The sequence below is a fragment of the Puma concolor genome, chromosome E4 (assembly GCF_028749965.1).
Source record: "Puma concolor isolate L17-30 chromosome E4, mPumCon1.1.hap2, whole genome shotgun sequence".
NCBI classification, from domain to species: domain Eukaryota; kingdom Metazoa; phylum Chordata; class Mammalia; order Carnivora; family Felidae; genus Puma; species Puma concolor.
In genome coordinates, this window is record NC_141683.1 from 70,148,248 (window position 1) to 70,166,085 (window position 17,838).

General features: G+C 47.0%; 1 protein-coding gene across 6 annotated transcripts in view; it reads right to left on the reverse strand.

Moving 5' to 3' along the window:
* DISP1 (dispatched RND transporter family member 1) overlaps nucleotides 1-17,838 on the reverse strand; it is a 186,809-nt gene that overhangs the window by 85,686 nt on the left and 83,285 nt on the right. For 2 of the 6 annotated variants that reach the window (XM_086693277.1, XM_086693276.1), the window contains one exon: nucleotides 5,091-5,236. The exons of the other annotated variants lie outside the window; for them this stretch is intronic. The gene's annotated coding sequence lies outside the window, so the exon portion shown is untranslated. The remainder of the gene's footprint in view (nucleotides 1-5,090; nucleotides 5,237-17,838) is intronic. 6 annotated transcript variants of the gene reach the window in all.

A 17,838-nucleotide genomic window follows, 5' to 3' on the forward strand; every position in this document is an offset into this window, starting at 1 on the left:
TCCCCCTCAAAAATAAATAAACATTAAAAAAAAAAAAAAGAACTATAAACTAGCTAATAATTTGCATTTGTTTTTCAACAAAATCACTTTTCCTCTTTCAAGAACAATCTATGCCACATAAACACAAAGTTGATACTTCAGTAATGGTGTCCCTCCCTCAACTGCCCTGTGAGCTCGGTCTTTTAAAAATAACATCCCTCCTGGGGGGTTCAGTCTGCTGAGTGTCTGACTCTTGATTTCAGCTCCGGTCATGATCCCAGGGCTGTGGGATCGAGAGCCCTGCATCAGGCTCTGTGCTGAAAGCATGCAGCCTGCTTGGGATTCTCTTTCCCTCTGCCCCTCTCCCCCACTCTCCCTCTCTCTCTAAAATAATAAATAAATAAAAATAATGACCCTTAGAACCTCCAAAAAAGACATTTTAATACCAGCTTAAACTTTTAATACATCAACTACTGAAGACTTTCTCCATTCAAAACAATGCTGATATCCCTGCAGTTAAATTTCCTCCATGAACCCTAAGCGATAACCAACCCCCAAGAAAGTGAGCAGGACTTTACAAGAAAGACCATTTAATAAGAAAGCTTATGTTTCCTCCCCAAAGTACTAGGCTAGTGAAAATCAGATGTCAACAATCCATGTGCAAGACATCCAGACACAAAGCAGAAGAGAAACATGACAGTAACCGTGCACCGTGGAGTGAAGACACACAGGGAAGGTTTGCTCTCGGGACTCAGATGAGACAGGAAATACTTTCTGGAACGTAAATCCAAAATGAGCACATTCATGTTTTTTAAGGCATGTGCATGTAGTTTAAGACACCAAGTCTTAAACTTTCAGCCTCTGAAAACACAGAAAAGTAATATAAGAATAAAACTGGTCCATGTGTTAAATACAGAAACCAGTCTGCTGAAAGCGAAGGCCGCAAATGTCGGGAAGTGTTTCCCGGAGAGAACGGGGCAGCCCTCAATTTCTGTGTCTCACCAGAACTATCAGGTGCGAAGTTAAACTATTCAGTGAACTGCCTCCTTGAAGGTTTAATACAACACCCTAGAAATACAGGACAACTCCTCATAAATTTAACCAAATTCTTCTTAACAAATACATAAAACTAGACGCTACCAATAGTTTAATTATTTAAAACACAATTTCATGTTCCTAGTTCTAAACAACTTTATTGAAGTATAATTTACACTCAATAAAATGTATAAATTTCGGGGCGCCTGGGTGGCGCAGTCGGTTAAGCGTCCGACTTCAGCCAGGTCACGATCTCACGGTCCGTGAGTTCGAGCCCCGCGTCGGGCTCTGGGCTGATGGCTCAGAGCCTGGAGCCTGTTTCCGATTCTGTGTCTCCCTCTCTCTCTGCACCCCCCCCATTCATGCTCTGTCTCTCTCTGTCCCAAAAATAAATAAACGTTGAAAAAAAAATTAAAAAAAAAATGTATAAATTTCAAGCATAAAGTTCAATGGGTTCTGACAAACGGGTGGACATGTCTTCGTAACTACCATCAAGATCAAGCTAGAGGCTATTATTTCTTACACGCTTAATAGCCAATCCCCCGACTCTATTCCACTCCAGGCAGCCACTGATGTAATTCCTTCATTCACAGATTACTCTTCCCTGTTCTAGAACTTGGCAAATGGATCCATAGAAAACATCCTCTGTGCTGAGTCTCCTTCATTCAATAGACGTCTGGAGATCTGTCCGCACTTAACTGTCACTGCTGAGGAGGGCTGTGCTGCACGACTACTCACAATGTGTTCATTCTCCTCCTGACAGACATTTCCGTTGTTGCCAGCTTTTGTCTCTCACAAATAACGCTGATAGCAACATTCATGAACAAGTCTTTCTGTGGACACACGTTTCCACCTCTTTTGGGTAAATGTGTAAGGGATGGAACCACGTGTGTTTACTAAGGAACTGCCTATTTTGCAAGTGGTTATTCTGTGTGTACTCTCCCATCGAAAACGTCCCCCCTGTTCTGCTTTCTCTCCAGTCTTTTTAACGTCAGCCATTCTGGAGCCTATATCTTGCTGTGAATTTTATTTTATTTTTTAGATTTCATTTTTAAGTAATCTCCACACCCAACGTGGGGCTCGAACTTACAACCCCAAGATCAAGAGTCACACGCTACACAAACTGAGCTAGCCAGGCTCCCCCTCATTGTGAACTTTAAATAACTGAAGTGTCTTTTCAAGTCTGCCCATTTTTTTTTAATTGTCTTATTATTGTATTATTAATGTTCTTTAAATATTCTAGATACAAGCAGACGTTGCCTCACTTTATGCCCTGTTTTTTTCATTTTTTAAATAATAACTTTTGAAGGCAGAAACGTATACAGTCTTAAGTCCAAATTATCAAAACTTTTTTTTTATCATATGAATAGTGGTTTTCTTTGTCCTAGGAAGTTGTTATGGTCTGAATGTTTGTGTCTGCTCCCCCCAAATTCATATGTTAAATCCTACTGTAATGATACTAGGAGGTGGGCCCTTAGGAGGCGATCAGGTCATGTGGACAAGGCCCTCGTGAATGGGATCAGTGCCCTTACACAAGCGAGCCCAGGGAGAACACTGGCCCCTTCTGCCACATAAGGACACAATGAAAATTTCATCACCAGAAGACAGCTCGACCCCACCTGCACCCTGACCTTGGTCTTCCAGCTTCCAGGACGGTGAGAAAATCTGTTGATAAGCCACCCCAATCTGCCCTGCTTTGTTACAGAAGCTTGAATGGACTAAGATAAAAATCTTTGCCTACTTTAAGTTCACAAAGACTGTTTCGTTCTGTAAGTTTTGGTTTTAGGTTTTATAACATTTAGGTCTATGATCTACTTTCAAAAAACGTTGGTATTTGCTGTGAGGCAGAGGTCAAGGGTTGTCCAACCCACCCCCCACCCCCCAAGAGATCCACTTAGTCCAGCATCGCAAGAGGCTGAAAAGACTAATCTTTCTCCATGGAATGACTCTGGCGCTTTTGTTGAAAAATCAGCTGGCCATATATGTGTGTGGATCTATTTCTGGACTCTGTATTCTATTCTATTTATCTGTTTGTCTCCATCAGTCGTGCTCTTTTAAAGAGGCGAACTGCACATGATTTCCTCCGTCTTGGCCTAAGGAGTCAGAACCAGGGCTACTGCTGGTGCTCATGTAGCCTTTCAAAAAGGGATAGTAACAGACTGAGAAAAATGGCAAGAGTGTGTATTTCAGTGTTTAAAAATGATCACTTACTTTTAAAATAATCATCTAAGCCAAGGGGACTCACTCTGTGAACGCTCATCATTAACCCTTTCACAATTTCCCCGAAGTGCTTCCCCTGGCCTTCAACTGGACCGCGCTCCCTCAGGCTCCTCCGTGGTCGGCCGTCTCCAACCATAGCACGCCTGGCCCGTCACAATCCAGAGTGCCAGTGGGGGAGGGGCAGAGAGAGGGGAAACACAGAAGCAGAAGCAGGCTCCAGGCTTGAGCTGTCAGCTCACAAACCGTGAGATCATGACCTGAGCTTAACTGACCTCATGAGCCACCCAGGTGCCCATTTTTTCAAGTCATTTTTTTTTAATGAAAATTTCAAAATACACAAAACCGTGACGGTCTTGACCTTTGTTTCATGACAAATGATCCAGATATAGAAACATTCCCTTCATTTTGCACACATGGTGTAATCTCTGAGTTGGGCATTTGGGTACATTTTACTTCATTTAAACCCGTTTCCTTTTTTGTTTTCTTAAAATGTCAGGTAGCTGACATACGGTGTAATACTAGTTTTGGACGTACCACACAGTGATCCAACACGTCCACACGTCAACCTGTGCTCATCACAACAGGTGCACGCCTTCATTCCCGTCCCCCCACCCCCTCCCCTGTGGTGACCAGCAGTGTGTTCTCTATAGTTAAGAGTCTGTTTCTGGGGCGCCTGGGTGGCTCCGTCGGTTAAGCGTCCGACTTCGGCTCAGGTCATGATCTCCTGGTCTGAGAGTTCGAGCCCGCGTTGGGCTCTGTGCCGACAGCTCGGAGTCTGGAGCCTGCTTCGGATTCTGTATCTCCCTCTCTCCCTGCCTCTCCCCTGCTCGTGTGCTCTCTCTCTCAAAAATAAACAAAACAAAAGACAGTTTCTTGGATTACCTTTTTTTTTTTTTTTTTGTTCACTTGTTTTGTTTCTTAAATTCCACATCCGTTTCCTTTTTTAACAGTGAAATTATTTTGTCTGCTTGCCCTGGTTGTGGCCTTGCCGGTAAGGTCGACCTCGCTTTGCTAACTGACTCTGTAGATCGGATTCCATGCCCCGTCGGAGTGTTCACAGCCACACGCACACCTTCCTGCATCTGTTCCCCGAGAACATTTGCAGTAATCAAGTCACAGTAATCGGAGCCTTAGCAAGTGCCAAGCCCTGGAAACCCGCAGCATGCACACTCAGGTGGTGTTCCAATAACGTAACGTTTGAATCTGCTAGAGAGAGAATGGCACGTCCAGACTGTCCGCCTGCGAACGCACTTGGCTGCGAACATTTGTTCTCTCCTGGAACCCCCCTCACTGGACTCAGGCCAAGTCCACTACGCGAGCGCGCTTGTTACCCGTGTTTGCTCCGCCGACAACAGCCGAGGCTGACCACACGCGGGAACGCGCGCCCCAGCCGCACAACCACGCGCCCCGCTCGCTGCGCGCTCCCGTCCGCGTCCCGGGAACGCACCCCTGGCGCGCCGCCGGGGCCCACGTTTCCTGCTCCGGTTCGGGGCCTGCGGTCAGCGGGACCCGTGGCACCGGCGCCTCGGCGCGGCTGCTAACCCGCCGGCGGGAGGGTGAGAGTGTTGTCGGTTCTCCCGATTTCTCCACCCGGGGAAGCGGGAAGCGACGACCGCCTCTGTTCCGCGTCTCCACCTCCCAGCACCACCCATCTGCTCGCCTTCCCACAGCACCGTCTGGCCTCGCGGGTCCGTGCCCCTGCCCCCCACCCCGCCCCCCGCCCCCCGCCCCCAGGCCTCAATATTTCTCTGTGCAAGTGTGCAAATGTGCACTTTACACACACACTCACTTGTACTCCTTCCGCCTCGCCATCTTCTCTTCCGTCCCCAACACACAAAAGCCTGGTTTCCACTCACCTCCTACACGGGCGGGTCTTTGACCTCAAATCTCTTCTCAGCTGCCCGACTCGACCTCCGCCTGGCATTCTGACCCCACCGGCCAGTCCCTCCTTCCCGGCACACCTCGAACTCGGTTTTCTGAGCAGCGTTCCATCCAGGTATTTCTTTTTTTTTTAAGTTTAAGTATTTATTTGAGAGAGAGAGAGAGAGAGAGAGAGAGGGAGGGAGAATCACAAGCAGGATCCGCGCTGTCGGCAGAGAGTCCGATGTGCGTCGAACCCACAAACCATGAGATCGTGACCTGAGCCAAAACCAAGCGTCAGACGCCCCTGCAACCAGGTGTTTCTACCTCATGTCGCTCTCTGCCATTTCGTGGGCTTCTTGTTCCGACACCTTCCTCACATGGGCTCTCCTCACGTGCCATCCCAGCCCTCCCGTCGGAAACACTGTTCCTGAGTGAGCTTAGCCAAGTCTGACCCCGAACGCCCTGAGCCCAGGTCCTTCTCCGGAGCCTCAGCCTCTCTCCTGATCGACACGCACAAACTTCTGTCTACTGGATGTTGCCACCTGGAAATTTTCCCTCAGGCCATGCTCCGGGCCCACGTGGCCTCCATACCTGTCCCACCTTCAGAATGTTCTGGGGCCACCTCACTGCATGTGCTCCCCAGTCCGTACTTAAGTGAGCCACACTTCTTTCCAACACAAGACCCTCACGTGCTGTCCTTGCTTCCTGACAAAGATGTTTCCCCTCCCTCTTCATTCTGCAAACTCCTGGTGTTGTGGTTGGTTTAAACCGTGTCCCCCAAATGTATATACTGAAGCCCTAGCCCGCAACACCCCAGAATGTGACTTCATTTGGAAACAGGGCCAAAACAGAGTAATTTCTCAGGATGAGGTCATACGACTGGTATCCTTATAAAAGGGGAAGCTTGGACACAGAACACGCACAGGGAGAATGCCCGTGTAAGGATGAAGGTGGAGACAGGGTGACGAGTGTACAAGCCAGAAACCCTAAGGACTGCCAGCAAATCACTAGAAGCTGGAGAAGAGGACCCTCATCCCAGACTTACAGTCTCCAGACTGTAAGGCAATAATTCCGTATTGTTTACGCCACCCGGTCTGTGGCCTTGATATGGCGGCCCCTGGAGACCAGCACACCTAGCCAACATTCAAATCCGAGCTCAAATGTGACCTCCCCCAGGAATCTCTCCCGTCTCCCTGGAATGGACTAGTCCCCACCTCCTCACTTACATAGTCTCACAGGACTCTACTTTTCCTGCTCGGCATTTATCATATTTATGTGTGTGATTAGTCGTACTAGCATCTTCTATAACGCAGAGCAGCCTAAAAGATCTAACAGATTAGCCCTCCCCATCTGTGAAGCACTGATCCCTCTCTGGAATTAGCTTAAGCACCCATTATTTACTGACTGCTTCTTCCTCCACGGACCACGACCCCAGCCTGCAGAACAGTGCCAGGTGCACGGCTGGTGTTCAAGAATTATCTGTTAAATGAACAGGTGATAAACAGTAAGAGATGTGTGTTCCACTCACTTCTGATTGTGTCTCCAGCGCAAAATGTAACAAAAAGTCGGTCACGAAGAACGAAGTGGACAATTACATAGGCTGAATAAATGAGCCTGTTTAACAATGATGGGCAGTTCCTTATAAGGAAGCTATAATCAGTTAAAAATGGTAAAAGTCTGCAGATTGTAATCTTCTACATACTAAAGGAAATCTCTTTTAGTAATAATACACTATTCATCATTTACTTCTGTTTTCCAGCTGATATTTAATATTTAAGAAGATTTGCCAACAGGGGACCTGGTTGGTTCAGTCGGTTAAGTGCCCGACTTCGGCTCAGGTCATGATCTCGGAGATCACGAGTCAAGTGCTGACAGCTCGGAGCCTGGAGCCTGCTTCGGATTCTGTGTCTCCCTTTCTCTCTCTCTCTCTGCCCCTCCCCTGCTTGAGCTCTCTCTCTCTCTCAAAAATAAACATTAAAAAATTAAAAAAAAAAAAAGAGTTCTTCTCAACAAAAGAACTCAAAATGCACAGCTCTCAGTTATGACTGATTTCAAAATGATTTAGATTCGCAGGTACAAAACTTCTCAATAGTTTGTTCCTTAAGGTTTCTGCTCTGAAACAGCAAAATAGAGGTTTAGAATTTTTTTTCAAGATTGTCAACAGTGAAAACTGTCTTCCTTTGAATATTACATATTGCTGAGGTAACGCTGGCAACATTAAGAAAAACCTTTTTAGGGGAGCCTGGGTGGCTCAGCTGGCTGACTTTGGCTCAGGTCACGATCTCACAGTTCGTGGGTTCCAGCCCCGCGTCCGGCTCTGCACTGACAGCTCGGAGCCTGGAGCTGCTTCGGATTCGGTGTCTCCCTCTCTCTCTGCCCCTCCCCCGCTCTGTCTCTCAAGAAAGACACCGTGCACTCTTGAGAAGACGGTGTGTTCCACACACGTGTGCATACGGTGCAACGTCCACGGAGACAATGGCTCCGTCTCGCTCACACGACGTAGTGGCCGGCACGTCACGTGTGAGGCTCACCCTAAAGCAGACACTGCCGGCGGCCTCCCTCCGCTGCGCACGCGTCTCTTCGCAGCGGGTCGCTGCCTGGGGTCAGTCCAGAAAGCGGAGCCTTTACTGGGGATGGTCTCGAATGAAACGACAGGTATGAAAAGCCGGCTTGCTGCTGACCCTCAGGCAGACCGGACCCACTCGGACCCACTTTGCTGACCCTCCCCTCCCACAGCTGTGAGTTCCATAACCGACCTTTCAAAGACCAAGCAGCCCAGCCCCCCGGAGAGTCCCTGCGGAAGCAGGAGCAGTGGCTGAAGAAGGGCCAGAGCAGGGTCACTCCTCCCCTACTGTGACCTCTGAGCCCCACTCCCACCTGCTAAGTTAGGAAAATGCTCTGTTTCCATCCTCAGAGACATCATTATTTTGAGCATGAAAACATTAAACACAAGAGCAACGTGGTGTTTTTAAGTAATAAAGCAAAGGGAACCATCCACAAAATGAAAAGGCAGCCTACTGAGTGGGAAAACATATTTGCAAACCATGCATCTGCTAAGGGCCTAATATTCAAAATATGGAAAGAACGCACACAATTAAACAGAAAAAAAAAACGTGGTTTTAAAATGGGCAGACAAGCCGAATAGCCATGTTTCCACACAGGACACACAGATGGCAACAGACACACGAAAAGATGCTCAACGTCACTCATCACGAGGGAGACGCCAATCAAAGCCACGATGAGATAGATACCACCTCACGCCCGCCAGGATGGCCAAGATCAACAACCCGGGAAACAACAGGTGCTGGCGAGGCTGCGGAGAAAGGGGACCCCCCGTGCACCGCTGGTGGGAATGCACACGGGCGCGGCCGCTCTGGAAAACAGTGTGGAGGGTCCTCAGAAAGTTAACAACAGAACTACCCTATGACCCAGCAATCCCACTTCTGGGTACTCATCTGAAGAAAATGAGAAGGCTAACTTGAAAAGATATCTGCCCCCCCCCCCACCCCTTGTTCACTGTAGCACTATTTACGACCGCCCACGTGTCCACTGACAGACGACTGGATAGAGATCTGGCGTGCGTGCGTGTGTGTGTGTGTGTGTGTACATGTAATATGGAATATTACTCAGCCATAAAAAAGTATGAAACCTTGTGATCTGCAACAACATGGATGGGCTGTGAGGGCGTTATGCTAACTGAAATAAGTCAGACAGAGAAACAGAAACACCGTATGATGTCTCTTATTGTAGAATCTAAAACAGACACCCCAAGCTCAAAGGTACACAGAATAGATTGGTAGGGGCCAGGGGTGGCGGGGTGGGGAGAGGGAGTAGAGGGTAGGAGAAACGTAGTTGTTGTTTTTAGTTTAAATAAATTAAAAAAAAAAGATTAAAGTGTTTTTTTTGTTTTTTAAATTTTTTTAAATGTTTTTATTAATTAATTTTTTTTTTTTTTTTTGAGACAGAGACAGAGCATGAGCAGGGGAGGGACAGAGAGAGAGGGAGACACAGAATCCGAAGCAGGCTCCAGGCTCTGAGCTGACAGCACAGAGCCCGACACGGGGCTTGAACCCACAAGTGGTGAGATCATGACCTGAGCTGAAGTCGGACAGTCAACCGACTGAGCCACCTAGACGCCCCTAAAGTTTTTTTAAAAAAAGCAGTGTGATATTTATAAATACTTAGTTTAAGAAACGATCATGCCTGAAACCAGAAAGTACCCAGGCCTGCGGACGTAAGAGCAAAGGGAGAAGAAAACACTTTGACCAGCTTCTTTTAGTCCCAACTGGTTGAGGAGTGTCCAGATGCTGTGTTATCAGAACAACCATTCAGAAGGGTGACCAGCTGGCAGGAAAATAAAGCTTACAATTCAGGTGTTCAAACAAGTGTTTTAAAAATGTGCCTGTCCTGACAAGCAACGTTTTAAGGTGTAGGAGGGGAACACAAACCAGCTCTCGGTTTCCAATTTCCCATTAACTTGACATCAGGGAAAAGAAACCTGGTAACTCCGTATCTCTGAACTGAACCTTCAGCCTCTGTGTTTATTTCTTCCGACTCAAGACCCTTTATTTAAAACACTCCGTGTTTATGCAGTTGTGCACCCAACCCTAAACAGGCCCCTCCCAGAAATATCTGCAAGTCGGATCTGCCAGAGCCCAGAGAATTCCAAGGGACGCACCACAACCAATCGTAACTTCCCACAAGAAATCATTCTGAACAACTAACCTCGTGCTTTTAGGGAAACCAGATTAACTCCAAATAATCTCTCTCAAAACTCTTTAAGTAAACATGATATCTCAAATAACCTGTAGCTATTTTCAACTCCCTTTCTTCGGCAAAGGCCTTTTCTTTCTAGGCTTTTCTAGGTCAACTGATTGGCCCTACGTGCGCAGAGGTCGCCTAGAATCACGGTGCTTCAAAGAAAACGCAACCTAAGATGGTCTGAAATCAGCTCTGACATCAAAGTACACCGGCTTCCTCCACCTCTGGGCTGCCGGCCGGGCCTGTGCAAGTCCAGCAGCTTCAAAGAGCAGCCTCCTGGCTAGTTAATCCTCCCGGAGGAAGAAAGGCAGGTTTTATTTACCAGGGAGATGCAAACACGGTCTTCTCACAGTCGGTGCAGCTTCCTCAAAACACCAGCTTTAGTGTGTCGATTTCTTCGACGTGATTCTAAAGCCCACGGTAGGTCCGCACACATTTCCTGAACGCGCCGGGGCCTGAATCGTCAGCCAACGAAACAAGTGCTAACGGTCAGCTGTGGCAGCTGTCCCCGCCGCTGGGCTCCCCGTCTCCCGGCACCCAATACTCAGGGTCCCTGCCCCCGCCCCGTCTGCCATCAGCATCAGGAAACCATGGAGGAGAGACACGGGAGGAGCCTGAGTGTCAGCCCCATCAGCGGGCTGGGGAGGGATCACCGAGTCTCTGCCCCGTGTCCCCAAGGCCGCGATGGCGGGGGCTCCGGGTGCTACATCACACGCAGCAGCTCAGGCCTAAACAGCGCCTCCCCGGTCGCCCTCTGCAGGGTTTACAAACCTCTTCACTGGGCAGAACACCAGAACATCACGGTACTCTATGAAATACCAGGCAGACTCCACGTGACGTGGCATAAAACGGGATATATTTAATTCTGCAACATATTAGGAGTAATTTCATTGCAGAAGATATTACCGTGTATATATATATATTTAACAAAACTCAACCAAGGGCCTATATATCACAACAACAAACAAGTGTATCAATTTTGTATGATCATTTCAAGGTCTTGCATTAATAATAAAACTTTCATTTGTCTTTCCAGCTAATGTTGACTAACAAAAAGAACAGATACGAATAATTTATAAGAGAAAAACTAGAAACTGAGCAAATTCTATCCATTTAATTGATTTCTCAGTGAACCTGGAATAGGTTCGTCCAGAAGAGTTTACTGGACTCAGCAGATACACACCCAGGCGGCTTGTGGGCTATCAGAGCGCCACGAAGCTTGATCTGAGACCTGTAACGGCCCGGGAGACTGAAACAGGACACGGGGCACCCGGAAGGCACCCCTAGCCGAGCCCCCGCCAAGCTCCCCGCCGAGCCTCTCCAGAGAGGCAGACCCAGCCCCTGGCCCTGTGCTGGCCACAAACAGCCACAGCAACTCCCTCCTTAGCCCAGGATGAAGGGAAACCCTGGGTTCCCACAGGCCCCTCCAGGGTGCCGGCAAGGTCAGATCTACGTGATGTCGGTCCCCTCTTCATGGGTCATGAGTGTCCAACAGAGCTTTCCAGAGGCTACACGATGCGCCATATTGTGACAGAGGGAGTGGAATGAGTGTAAAAGCAGAGAGAAAAATCCACTGTCTTCTAGTGAACCAGACATTAAAGAGATTTGTAAACAACGTACAATAATGCCACTCTTCTAATTTTTCTTTTGGGAAATACAGTTACTTTTCATGAAATATGTTATTTATGTTGACATGCAATAGTTTTATCTTTTTAATGAATTAATGAATATTTTAAAATTCTGTTTTAATTCCTGCTGTGGTTAATGACTGATGGCTGTAACTCATATAAACAGAAGTTCCTTGAGATCCTCCACCAATTTTAAGAGTGTCAAAGGTGCCACGGAGCGCAAAGTCTGGGCACTCGGGCTCAAAGACCGAGAAAAGCGGGGCTCCAAGCAGGCAGGCTAATCCATGTACACTCACCTATAACAACTGCTTTCTTCCGAAGACCCTTAGAACCCTCATGAACCGGGACTAGGTCAACTCCACTTAGTTAATGTAACAGACTAGCCGGTCACCTCAATTCTAGGGTCCCTTGCCCTCTGCTTCAGGGAGGGGAGGGACGCTGTGTCACCACAAACATTTACTTCCAAGTGAAGGGCCCCCAATTCCAGCTACACTACATCAAGGGAATCACAGTCTCTCAGTGTCAGATACCCTGCAAACACCCTAAGGAGAGCTTCGTTTAGTCCGAGTGGCAAACCATTAACATCTGCCCTCAATGTTTTTTCAAAAGAAAGCCATTTTTTCGCTGCTCCATAGCAGTGAAATCTAAACTTTCTTCTTCCACCCTTTATGGGTAAAGTACCCTTGAGCACATACCCTCGATTTACAATATAAATTACAGAAATGTACTTCTATACCAAAAAATTAATTAAGAAAAAACAAATCAGAAAATTTAACAGGATAATGTAAATAATACATTATTCTCTTTCATTTATTGGTAGTTCAAAAACCGTTCCACTAAAACATTTTTTATTTATTATTTATACATGAATATAGCGAGAGCAGTGTTAACATACGTATATATTTTTTAAAACTTCTGGTCCTGGGGCACCTGGCCGGCTCAGTCAGTAGAGCGGGCAATTCTTGCTGTCAGGTCGTGAGTTCAAGCCCCACGTTGGGCGTAGAGCTTACTTAAAAAAACAAAACAAAACAACAACAACAACAAAAAAAACCAAAACTCTGGTCCTAATTTTCGTTTATTTAGGTATCCATGTCAGTGGCTGTCACAATGGGGGCGGGGGGAAGGGGGGGGGAGTCTCACAGATAAAATGTAGATCAAATGGAAGGACATCCTTAGCTGCAACACCAAATTATGACACTCGTCTGTCGATTCTACCAATTAGTTGTTGGAGGCTTGTCTTCACGTTGTTAATTTAAAATGTTAATTGTTACATGTGTTGAGTTCGATAGCTAATAACATCATACAACATGCAGAGTGAAATTAACCACTCCTAACAGGCGCCTGTCTAGTAAGTACAAGAACTAGGACCGAAAGCCAGAAAATACAATTTCAAAGTCGTGTAATAACTCTCATAACTCAACGGCCAACTACATCTGCTGGGACCCACGGCCAACTACATCTGCTGGGAGCTTGGTATAAGTGCAGATTCCCAGGCCCCCGTCCACATCTACCGACTCTGATTCTGCTTTTTAACTAAATCCCCAGATGATCTGTACACATAATGAAATTGAAAAGCACTCATTAAAAAATCACTTTAATGCCTGGTATCTAAGAACACTAAACATCGGACTACAGACACTCACTACAGAATTCAACTTCACTCAAATGGCCTGGTATCTAGACATCCTTAGAAGCCTGGATTGTCTTCTATCTGACAGAGTCTGAGACACATACTACCTGTGTCTCTAGATTGTTCTTACCACGATAGCTCACCAGACAAGCGCACACACAGTCTGCACCAGTGAGGCTTTCTAGGGACAAGCTTCCATAAAATCATGATTTATTACTATCCTAGTCTCTTATATCGCACATCAATGTAAGAAATGGCCATTGTATCTTCTGCAAAACTGCCAAGAACCTCCCTAGAAGGTGAACTGCTCAAAGGCACGAACAGCGTCTTCGTTATTCGGCCTCATGAGGAAGCAGTATGGGGCCTCAGGACACAGCAGCAACACAACTTGCTTGTTAAATGGATACGTGGAAGAACGAGATCAGCTCTCACCTGGGTGCCGTGTGCAGGCATTGTGACGAGCACTGCATGAATGTTTTCATATCGTCACAACAACCCTTGGAAGTACAGGCTCAGAGGTGGAAAGGGACCTACCCGACATTACATACCTGGTAAGAGACTAGGTTTAAATTCAGGTCTGACTTCAAAGCCCATAAGCTACACCGTCGGTTCTGAACAGGTGAGTATTGGAATCATCTGGGGACCTTGTGAAAACAGATTCCCACCTTGAGAGCGGATCTTTGTGTACTGCTCTTTTAGAACCGTGACGTTTCACATATTCAATCAGTCAAACCCCAACTGAGTACAAACAGTAACCGTGACCCTAACTGTATCCTAAGTGAGTAACAACCATACTAAAGGAAGTGGGGGAAGGAACAAACCCAAGTAAACTCTGGATGACACTGTTTTGAATAAATGCTGTAAGACTAAAGAAAAAAATAACTACACAAATATTATATGCTACTTAGTATATTCATTTTTATGTTTTTTTTTGTTTGTTTTTTGTGTTTTTGTTTTGAGAGGGAGAGAGAAAGCATGCACATGAGCAGGGAAAGGCAGAGAGAGAGAGAGAAAGGGAGGGAGGGAGGGAGGGAGAGGGAGAGAGAGAGAATCCCAAGTAAGCTCTGCACTGTCAACACAGAGCCCCACGTGTGGCTGAAACTCACGAACCGTGAGATCATGACCTGAGCCGAAACCAACAGTCAGAAAGAAGCTTAACCAACGGAGTCCCCCAGGCGCCCCAGTAAATTTATTTTTCACAGGGGTAAACGACCATTCCGAAACTACTGGACATTCAAGGTTTCTCAACATCGGCACTGCTGGCACTGTGGTCCGTTTCATTCTTCGTCCTGTCTTGCGCGTGCAGGCGGTCCCCTACTCACTAGACGCCATTAGACTCCCCCACCTGAATTGTGAAGACTGAAAATGTCTCTATACATTGCCAAATGGCCCCCTGGGGACAAAACTGCCTCCAGGTAGAGTCACTGCTCTTTGTGTACACACGGTGTGAACAAGTAAAATATATTGCAGACAGTGGGAGCCAAGTTTCTCGCTGCCGGAGAAAAGGGTCACAAGTAAGAGAAGGGGGAAAGTTAGGAAGAAACGGGTCCTACTGGATCCGAGTCAGAGATAAGAACTCACAAATTCACGGTTGTGCGTGTGTGTAAATATACAGAGAGAGGTACGTGTATCTCAACAGGCACAGAAACAGATGTGTGCACGCAGACGTGCTGGCACACGCATGTGTGCTTACTAGCCCTGTGCACGCCAAGGGCCTCCAAGCGCTAACACCCCAGCAGCAAGGAGCACGTTCAGCCCCCGACCTTGGTTTCTAACACCACCTTCTGGTAAAAGAAGCCCGGGACCCTTGGAACTTGAGAGCCATTGCACGTAAAACTGAGACGAGCCTGGAGACTGGGAGATCTTGTGATGATTCAAAGCACGTACGTGCTAGAAAACAAAGGAAATGTGGAGGGGCGCCTGGGTGGCTCGGTCGGTTGAGCGTCCGACTTCGGCTCAGGTCATGATCTTGCAATTCGTGGCTTCGAGTCCCGTGTCGGGCTCTGCGCTGACAGCTCGGAGCCTGGAGCCTGCTTCCGATTCCGTGTCTCCCTCTCTCTCTCTGCCCCTCCCCCGTTCATGCTCTGTCTCTCTCTGCTTCAGAAATAAATAAATAAATGCTAAAAACAATTTTTTTAAGGAAATATGGAAAGAAGACAGAAGCTAACTCAGAGGAGCTCCTGACGGCCAAGGCTGCAGCGAATGCAGCAGGAAAGTGAGCAAGTGACGGTGACGGACGGAAACCCGCACAACAAACACTCACGGGGACACAGGAATAGAAACAAGTAAGTGAGGGAAAGGGGCAGTTCTCACAGTGGCTTCCCAACTACTGAAAGTAGACGGAGCAGCAAAAATAGAAAATCAAGCCGATTCCATAGTGACGCCTGTTGCACGGAAGAGTCCCAACCCCGATGAGAAAAGCAGGGTATCTGAAAGCCGAATCACTGATGCTCCTGAATGCAGCAAGTGTTACTATGGTCCTTCCGCCTCAGGTAATTTTTGTTGAGAAACAGGGTATTTGCAAAGATCTCCTCGCGAGATGCTGAATAACAAAGGGAAAAAGAGTTACTTTACAGAGTAAAAACGCTGTGCAGAAACATTAACTAAGTAATCAAAGTCGGTACCATCGGTAACAAGACTCACTGACATCACACACCCCCTGATGTGATGCGCTGACACGCGCACAGCTCTCTCCTGTGGCATAAGCTCAATACGGTCATGAGAAAACACCACACGTGCCCAAATTGAGGGACACTGACCAAGAAACTAAAGCTCGCTCTTCAAAACTACCAAGGTTGCAGAAGAAAGAAACTGAAGAGCTATGAGCACATGTTCCGAGAGACCAGGAGAGCAAGACCATTGAGTGCAGCGTGGGATCCCAGATCAGATCCTGGGCCACAGAAAGGATATAAATGGGAAAACCGGCAGAATTCAAACAAGGCTCACACATCAGTTAGTAGTTTCGCGATAATGTTCGTTTCCTCGTTTTAGCAGTTGGGCTACAGTCTCATCGGGTTACAGGAAGAAAAGCTGGGTGAAGAGTCAAGGGGAACTCTCTGAGTTTTCTGAAGGTTTAAAATTATTTTGAAATAAAAACTTGGAGAAATAAAGGCCCACACGAAGGAATAAGAATTCCAGGGAACGGAGACCTAGGAAGTTGTTATTTAAAAAAAAATTTTTTTTTAATGCTTATTTATTTTTGAGAGACAGACAGAGCGTGAGCGGGGGAGGAGCAGAGAGAGAGGGAGACACAGAATCTGAAGCACGCTCCAGGCTCCAGGCTCTGAGCTGTCAGCGCAGAGCCCGACGCGGGGCTCGAACTCAGGGACCGCGAGATCGTGACCTGAGCCGAAATCGGACGCTTAACCGACTGAGCCACCCAGGCGCCCCAGAATTGGGCTCGAGTGATTCTGATGCAGTCACCTAACAGGGGTTTAGAAGCCCGAATAAGCAACCAGAATTTAGAGAAAAGCGTACCAGACGAAACACTGATCATTTGCTGAGAGCAGGTCCTCGACGGCAACGCCGAGATGCGCAAGGCAGGACGGGTCCCCGCTTTCACAGAGCTCCACCCTGGAGGCTTCCCCCACGGTCAGAGTCCCCCCTCTCCACACAAAGTGGGACTGCCTCCACGGCTGTGCCATTCACGTACTCTGTGTCTGCCGACTTGTAAGTGAAACCAGCAGACTGCCCAGTCTCCTTGTGTGAACACAGAACCGAAACCCTCCAGGGCGCACGTTTCCGGAGCCTTGACTGCCCCTCGCAAGCAGATGTACAACTACCCGTGCACAATTAACAGACCCGTGCACGCGTACGGCTGACCAGCCACGGCACGGGACTCTGGTGATCGTCCATCTCTGTGCCACGAACACAGGGTCTTTATTCTGGAAAATGTAACGTTTCTATAAAAAGCTCTGTACGTATGTACACCCTTGGTTTCTGCTGCAACTGTATTTAAGTCTCTTAAATTATTTTCTTATCATAAATGTTTATGCTTCGAACAACCGGGTCGGAGGGTAGGAATGTACTTAAGGTACGTTTACAAGTGTACTTTTAGAATTACACGATCAAGCTGCGCTCTGCACCCCTCAACCTAACAAGTACCGGGCCTTATCTTCTTCAGAAAACAACATGAAATTACTCTCCTGTCCTATTTTAACTCGCCTTTCTTTACTTCATGGCACTATCCCACAAGTCTTTTTGCTATACGGATACACAGACCTTTCCTAAAGGCTGGTCCAATCATAGTCTTACTGAAGTCTTTACATGTGACAGACCTCAACATTCTTTCTGAAAAAGTCTTGTGAAAAGTGTATCCTTTTCCTCTTCTCTAATAACATTTTTAACTTCTCCCCATGTATGAACTTCTGAATATTTACAGATACCCTACGCTGGCGTCTAACACGCTCTCAGTTGTGGCATCGTTTGTTTGCGGCAGGTGTGACTGCTCACAGGAAGATAAGTTTATATGATTCCACAAAATGTCTTCTCTGTTCTCAAATTCCACGCAAAACCAAATCAGAGAAGTGGGAAACGGCCTAGAAGTGAAATATTTAGGAAGTTTTAAAACTAGAAGAAAGGAAACATACAGAGAATATTCTTCTCCATTCACAAAGTTACAAAGAGAAGACTTTAGTCCCGTTACATTAACCTGCAAATCTGCAGTATTTCTTCTTCCCTCTCTGGACAAAGATATTTTTAAATGTAATGCAGGCAAGACAA